Source organism: Alosa alosa, chromosome 11 (assembly GCF_017589495.1).
Source record: "Alosa alosa isolate M-15738 ecotype Scorff River chromosome 11, AALO_Geno_1.1, whole genome shotgun sequence".
NCBI classification, from domain to species: domain Eukaryota; kingdom Metazoa; phylum Chordata; class Actinopteri; order Clupeiformes; family Clupeidae; genus Alosa; species Alosa alosa.
The window spans coordinates 31,046,877-31,055,349 of record NC_063199.1 but is presented as its reverse complement, the minus strand read 5'-3'; the positions used below and the strand labels follow the sequence as shown (position 1 = coordinate 31,055,349).

General features: G+C 41.4%; 1 long non-coding RNA gene across 2 annotated transcripts in view; it reads right to left on the bottom strand.

Annotated features, from left to right (window-relative positions):
- The window catches only part of LOC125303662, a 56,503-nt gene extending 53,857 nt beyond the window's left edge, over positions 1 to 2,646 (bottom strand). For both annotated transcript variants that reach the window (XR_007195076.1, XR_007195075.1), the window contains exon 1: positions 2,620 to 2,646. This is a non-coding gene — a long non-coding RNA (uncharacterized LOC125303662). The remainder of the gene's footprint in view (positions 1 to 2,619) is intronic.
- Positions 2,647 to 8,473: the final 5,827 nt, after the last annotated feature.

The window sequence follows — 8,473 nt, the reverse complement described above, 5'->3', positions numbered from 1 at the left end:
AAGAGCAAATATCTGTTCCAATCTTCACAGGAAAGCCATGGGTAAGTCTCGTAAGATCAAGAAATGGAGTGGCCTACAGCCACGCAAAGTGTAAATTCTTTGTTAATTCCAGTTAGCTTATGGGTGAATGAAAAAGGCCTCTCCTCTGGATGACATTCGCTAAAGCTGCTGAACTTAGCACATTTTTGGAGTCTGCAGACCCTCGATTATTTCCTTCAATTCCAGTGAAGCTCAGATCAGTCTGGGAATGAAAATACACAACAAATCAGCATTTTCGCCAAGCGAAGCTTACCACAGCTGGCGAAGCTTACCACAGCTGGCTAAGCTTACCACAGCTGGCGAAGCCTACCACAGCTGGCGAAGCTTACCACAGCTGGCTTAAGCTTACCACAGCTGGCTTAAGCTTACCACAGCTGGCTTAAGCCTACCACAGCTGGCGAAGCTTACCACAGCTTACCACAGCTGGCGAAGCTTACCACAGCTGGCGAAGCTTACCACAGCTTACCACAGCTGGCGAAGCTTACCACAGCTGGTGAAGCTTACCACAGCTGGCGAAGCTTACCACAGCTGACGAAGCCTACCACAGCTGGCGAAGCTTACCACAGCTGGCGAAGCCTACCACAGCTGGCGAAGCTTACCATTTTGTGAAGTCCTTGGAATCAGACGCCGTCATGTACAGTTATCCAACAAAAAGTGATCTATTTATTTTCTCTTTGATGAATGTATTAATATCATTAAGACCCTCTTTGACCCTTCCAAAAATTCAATTGTTCTGAAGACGATCAAACTTGCTGTCGACTAAAAGTCTGTCCAAATTCATCTAGGACTTTAAAGTCATTGTTTTTGGTCATTGCTTCATGATTGTTTCAACATTAGTCACCAATAAAAAAATTGGGCAGCGACTTTTGACAGCGACTTTGATTTAGTTTGTGCAATCAGTTCAAGCCAATGTCTCTTTTGTGTGCGACCCTTTCTTCTGCATCCAGTTGTTGAGCAAATTTCCACTGTGGATGGGTTTTTTAAAAAAAACTTGACTTTATATCAGCACCTTAAATCTAACTAGACTGCATTTCCGGCGGGAACTGCGAAAGTGTGCTTGCCCTGGTCCGGTCAGCAACGTGAGCAGACAGTGGCATACGCTATGCTGAACCTGGCTTGATCCAGGCATTGTAACGGTGCCTTTCAGTGTTGGAGCAGTGGCAATATCCCAAAAGCTCTAGGAGAGGGCTATTCAACTATTGGCTTGCGGGTTGAATGTGATTCGTTGGAATTTACCTTTGGCCTGCCTTCGAATTTAGCTTCTATGACTGAGATCAAATCAATAAAATAAAATGACAGCAGTGATTGGCTGCAAAAATAAATAATGTCACGTGTCTTGCGCCTCTCAAACTGGGCTATCAGGTAACCTACAGAGGAATTGAAATTATGAAATATGACCAAGGCATTAAAAAGCTACTTGTTTGTCAGGATACTTTTTCACTGATTTATTTTTAAAAAATATGAGCTATGAGTGTGAATGTTATATATTCCATCCCACAAATTATGTTTTACTGGTTTATTTGACAAATAATGTATATGGATTTGCTCTATAAAGACCGTATGTCTGTTTGGGATTGTTTTGTGAGCCTGGGGTTGTTTTGAGAGCCTATTGATGTAGCCTATCTCAGAATAAAGGAATACTTCATATTACTCTAAACCACCGTCTGTAAATCAACTGTATACTACTGTCTACATTGCACTATATTTCTTGATCTGTCTCTGTATGTTTCATCACCTTTCTATACTTTGCCTCACATTGCAACACAGCTCAGATCTTTGGTTGCTATGAAGGCCAGTCGTTCTAAATGGGTGGTTGCTATGGCCAAAGGCCAGTTCTATCTCTGCCGTTGTCAAGCGGGCATATCGTAGAATTCTGATTAACCTTATCTTATTTAAAACATCTCTATTTTACTTATCCCACTTCCATACAGTGGGTCCCATTAAGAAGTGGCCACTTCATTCGCGCTTACCGTGATTCACACAGCAGCATTAATAAATTAATCTGTCACCATATGCCTATGCTTACGTTTGCAAATAAAACATTTTAATTTGATCCACATGAAACGTTACATTTCATGTACATGTTGACAATGAGTAGGCTAGTTTTGGTTGTTGGTGGTGTTATTGCATCCCTTAGTTATGCCTACAATGCAAGTTCCCTCACGATTGGAAGCTCCTGTAGACAATAGTAGACGCATTTCAAAACATCGCGTTAGGAGTCCTTGCCACTTCTTTTAAGCCGTCACAGACGTAGGTGCTACTTTTAGGGCTAAAGTGCTTCGTGAATTACTGTTAGTAAAAAAATAGCAGTCCTAAAGTTACATCGGACGGTTACGAGTGCAAGCATCTCATATCAAATGACCATGGCATTACGCTAAACAACATAAATCCCAATTAGCAACATACAGTAGCACTACATCTCCTCCTCCCTATAGCTAGCCACACAAGAAATTAATGATACTAAATCTCTGCTTAGCATGCTTCTCCGCTTAGCATTCTAATAACAGAAGGGGCACATTTATGTTGACCACTACAACATGACTCATTATGTCTGTAACGTTAACTGTATAAAACACTTACTTTCATAAAGGACGCACACCATCCAGCACATGGAAACCGATATTTTAGGTTCTTGGCCACAAACTCAAAACGTGTCTCTCTGACGCCCTGTTCTAGAATCTTTGCTCTGAAGGCTGTGTTGCTAAGGCAACATCAAATAAACGAAATGATAGTCTTTCAGTATTAAATGTGTAATGCAGGATTCGAATGGATGTGTGTGGTTTGCAATTAGAATAAACAAGAAATGACATTTCCAATAATTTCCCATGATAAATTACATAATATTTGCACCTTCCTTACTTGGGAATCTCACACCGTATTTCAAGTAGGCTACACTAGTGAAATGTAATACAACGTTGCCACCTAGCGTTCAGATAGTTCTAGGCTATTTAACATTAACGTGACATTGATTGTTTATTCTTTCATTAACTCCATGCTTTTAGGAAAACAATCTTTTTATAATAGTACCCTCTTCAATGAGCGATTACCAGCTCGTTTTTGTAACAGAGATAGCTTTTTATTATCCCTAGGTTTACAGAAACACCTATTCATATTAATACGTAGCCTATGGAGTGCTGCCGACCACTGTTCATTACGCCCAGAATGCCTTGCATGTCTTTACAACAAATCAACACAGTAAAACCTAAATGCCCGTAAACATATGCATTTGCATACTTGTAACATGTTTAATAATACTCTCCCATCATGATATTTAACAATAATGAAAAATTGAATTTGAATACCGCCAATGTGAAAACAACTATATTATATAAGCTATATATAGCTACTGTTCTCCTTACTATTTCAGTTCGTTAGTCCATACTATCCCATGGCAGAGCAAGGATTTCATGATTGGGTAAAGTTGCCCGGAGACATCGTGGCTGTCCGGCGACATGGAGTATATTTGGAAGGCATTGTGACAGAAGGTGAATGGTGAGAGTAATCAAATCTGTGTGGGTGGTTTGCAGAATGATGGAGCGTTTTGGAATATTTCTTTTTTTTTTTTTAGCTTATGCACCCTCACACTGGAGTCCCCAGTTCATATACAAAATTTTGTATCGATATGTGACAGTGTTCCTGAGATATGGATCGACTTCCTGTTTCGAGAGCCCGCCCGATTTCGCTTTGGCTGTGACGGGCAAACGCTTTTGAAAATCAAAAATCCTTCCGTAACTTTTGTGAGGCTTGGTCCAAGGATAATGTACGTCAAGTTTCGTGGCGTTCGGATCAAATTTGTGACCTGTGAAAATTTAGTTTCGCTTTCTGTTCAATCCAATATGGCGGACGAACGGCACGCCCACCTGACGTCATCTTTGCGACCAACTTACACCGGTACTGACCGGACGTTTTAAAGTTGGAGCGGTGTCTCTGTCTCAAAGGGCCTAGGCGCTAGGGCTGACAAAAAATTAGGGAGACGGGAAAAATAATAATAAAACTTAAGAAGAACAATAAGTGTGCTGCTTTGCAAGCACACTTAATTACATCCATATGCGTTATCTCCTAAAACTGTGATTATAACTAAGCCTGAGAGATTGGAATTGGGGCCAAGAAATACAGTATGACCTCTTCAGACCTTCCCGCAGTCACTTCCTGTGGAAGCACTAGTGCTATCTCTTCAAGTACTATTTCATCACAACTGCTTTCGTTATGTTTGCTAATCTGATGACATATTCACTATGACAGCTTCCTCCAGTTCCTTTTGGTGGGAACAACTACAGCAGCCGTGTGTTTTAGTCTTATTCAGTGTGATGTCCAAAGCACTTGTCACTCTTAGGGCTCTATTTTGCACTCGAGCGCAATTGACTTTGTATACTCGCGCTTTTGTCTTTCCTATTTTGCAGTCAGCGCATATTGGTATTTTCCCTCCACAGGTATGTGCGCCCACCTCCTGGTCTAAAGTCAGTGGCGCAAATTCAGATGCTATTTTAAGGGCACATGCATGGCCACAGCCCTGCAGGAATGATTGCTACAGTATGCACACCGATCTACAGACACCCTGTGCACAGATGGAAACATTCAAAGCCTTGATAATATTTGTCCGTTTCCCAGGTTTGTTTGTGCATTGGTCAACTAAAAATTTAGTAGCCTATATAGTACATCTACATGCAATATCTTTACAACAACGCCTAATTACGACCTATTCATTTGGACAACTTTATACAGCCCTATAAAGGCTAAAGTTACCTTTAGTTTTGTTCCAATTTACCGTTGTGTATGGCTTTAAACATCTTGTGCGCTTTAACATCAGCCTATAAGCATTATTCCAGCTGCGCTAAGGTTTTGACAAGCACCACAATTTTGCCTACCTTGTTATAGCCCATCTGAAATAACTCTAAGCTTTGCTATGTTCCCTCCATCCTTTCATTGTTTTCAAAAAATGTTTTATATCCATGATGGCCTTGAAGTCTTGAGTTTGTGAATTAGCTTAAATCAGCTTATTATGTGCTGTTAACCAGCAACCATAGACAGTTAAGAAAGCAGCAAGTAGCCTTGACTACAATTTCTGTAGATGCTGCGTCCATTCATTGTTATTCTCTCTCCTGCTCAAACAAAAGTTGTGTGTGCATTAAGTTGATGATAACGTGTTTACATTACATTACATTACATTACATTTAGCAGACACTTCTTGACCAAAGTGACTTACATGTCAGCTATATTACAAGGGATCACATTGTCCCCGGAGCAACTTGGGGTTAAGTGCCTTGCTCAAGGGCACAACGGTGGATGCTGGGAATTGAACCGACAACTTTCAGGCTACTGCACGCTAGCCCAGCTCCTTAACCACTACACTACCACCACCCTAAACTCTACAACTCTACTCTGTTTACAAAATCTACTTTACATACAATATTGTAAATAGCCTATTGTCATGCAGTTAATGGGATACTGTGCAGAGTTGGAAAGTTCAACTTGGAAACTGTTTCTGTTGCCTGATGGTAAGGTACAGCCGTAGCTTACACCTGCAGGAGCGCTTGCTTGGGCGCCTGTGTTGCACAATGCACTTTGCTCCTCTCATCTATACGACACAGTTCCCATTTCTCCAAACCATACATAATTACAAGGACAAATATTGCTACACGAGGGAAATCAGTGTGGTGTCCGATGTGAAAAAATAGGTATAAATCTAGCGTACACATTTCCACGAATCACAGATGTGTTGATGACATAAATAGGAAATATTAGGGGACTTAATGAGACGTGATGTTGAACTGCATGCCAATGCCATTTAACCCAAATGCCCCAGCAGCAGCACGGGAGAGGAGAGCTTATCTGACAGATCTGCATTGTCTATAGTGAGGTAATGTTAGATTACATTGCAAAAATATCACCATTCATTCATAACCTCGTGATTCAGTGAGAATGATCCCAAAACATCGGAAAGTGAAATTTCTGTATTACATTTTGTAAAGAGGAAAAATCAATCGCAAACTATTCCCAACTGACTATAACGCTGTGAACCGTTCCTGGCTGCGCCTGGCAATTCCGCCATCATAATAGCAATCCGCTATGGAACAAGCGTGCCTGTTGTTAAAGGGAATGTGAGATGACGCTCTGATCTGACACCCATGAGTAGTGTAGCTACTACAGACCACCCCCATGAGTAATGTAGCTGCTACAGACCACACCCATGAGTAATGTAGCTACTACAGACCAAACCCATGAGTAATGTAGCTACTACAGACCACCCCATTTTAGATTTCGTCCAGGTGCAACAGTCATTATCCCTTGGTAAAATAGAAACAGCTACCAAGATCCTACCACAAAGCGATTTGGGCAAAGTCAATTGTGCTAAAGTGCAAGATAGAGCCCTTAGTCACAGCACAGCTAGGTATAACTACTGTGGCACACAAGAAAATCTGACGCACTTCCATTTGGTTATTCCAAAATGGGAATACGAGTAGCTGGGCCGAAATAGCTTTCATGATGCCTCTTGAGTGTATTTCCTCAGTGTGAATCCTACTAAAGCCTTTCTTTTCAGTGAGGCTCTCACAGGCTGATCTCAAGGATATTTGACTCTTAGGAAACCTTAATGGCACAGCGAAGGACTGTTCTTGGAGATCTAAAAGAAAGCCATGCATTATCATGCATGTACCTGTCAACCTGAAATTCCTTTCAGCGCTATCCTGGCAGATGGACAAGAAATTAAATTGCCAAAAATTGTGTTTGCCATTCTCAGTTTAGCTACTTCAGGGGGAAGAGAACACACACACACACACACACACACACACACACACACACACACACACACATATGCACTCTCACACACACACACATACACATACACATGTGGATCCAATGGTGGGTTACTGCTAACCAGCAAGGCGTGATAGAGACAGCAACTGGGGTGTTATTGCTAAACACCCCTTACACAATGTTAATGGGTCCTTGTAAGTGCACAGTGCTTGCCGAGGGGCAGCTCCACCGTGCACTGATAACATGGTACATCTGTCAGCGAGGGGCTGAGGTGCTGAGCTGCCACCCCATCGGCGAGCTCACATCTTTGGGCCTCCTTCTCCTCCTCCCTCCAGCCCAACACCCTTTCCCTCCAGCCCACACAGCTCTGATGAGCTCTCCCAGCTGTCACTCACAGCCACGGCTGGCCTTGCAGGAACACGCTCTGTTTGACAGGGCAGAGCAGAGAGTAGAGTAGAGGTGAAGAGCCTCTCGTTGCTGGCGAGGGTAAATTAAAGTGGGCGTGTGTGCTGTCTTCTTGAGATAGGTTCAGGTAGAGTACAAATAGGCTGGTGGGCACTTATGTCCATTTTTATTGGTAGGTCAAAAAATAACAATTGAATGGTGCATACACCATATGGTTACTGATTGTTTGCAACTATCTGAAGGCATTTTCACTCATAACAGTCCTGTCTAAGGTCTGAACTAATGTTCATGGTTTTGTATACTTTGATCCAGTTAGTTTTGGTTTCAAATTGTAATTTTGTGAGTGCAGTAGCAAACATCTTCCTCACATGCAGTTAGGCTCATAAGTTTTTGAACCCATGCTAAAGTTGACTAAAAAAAGTGGAATATAAAATCATCTTTTGGAAATTGATCTTAATGCCTTAAGCGAGGAAATATCCAACCTTTAAGGACACCAATTTTCTTTGTGAATGAATAATGTATCGTAAATAAATACATGTTCTTCCTTAAAATACAGGGGTCATAAGTATTCGCAGGCAGATGTTTATTTTTAAAAGCCAGTTATTTCATGGATCATACAAAGCATCCTGATAAAGTTCCCTCGGCCTTTAGAATTAAAATAGCTCCACATCATCATATACTGTACCTTTCATTCACAAAGAAAATTGGTGGCATTAAAGGTTGGATATTTCCTCATTTTTTTACTTAAGGCATTAAGATCAATTTCCAAAAGATGAATTTATATTCCTCTTCTTAGTCAACTTTAGCATGAGTTCAAAAACGTATGAGCCTCACTATATGTATATCACCTAGTCCTGGTTCTCTATGAACTTCACACTGGTTCGGCTTGTTCACAGGCGTGCATCTGATGTTTGAATGGAGATGTATGCATGAACAGTACTGACCTAACAAGTATAATGAATTTAGTTGGTGGTAAATCAACAGTCATAAACTAAAGCTGCTAATATCATGCCCAGTCAGGGTTTTTTAAAGCTTTCTGAAGTTGGATCAGACTTAAAGCCTGGTTTGTGCTAGCATCACTCAAACACAACAGCTCTTCCCAAAGGGCAACCCCTTTTCCTCCTGAGCAATGTCTCAATCTTACTTCACCTCCTTCTTTTGTCTTCAGAGTATTCGTCCCTTCATCCTCTCATCTCACTCACCCACTGTTTTCTTGGGTTTGATCTAGGCCTGGCTTTGAAGAGAACGCTTCCTTTGAAGACACAGAGACACCCTT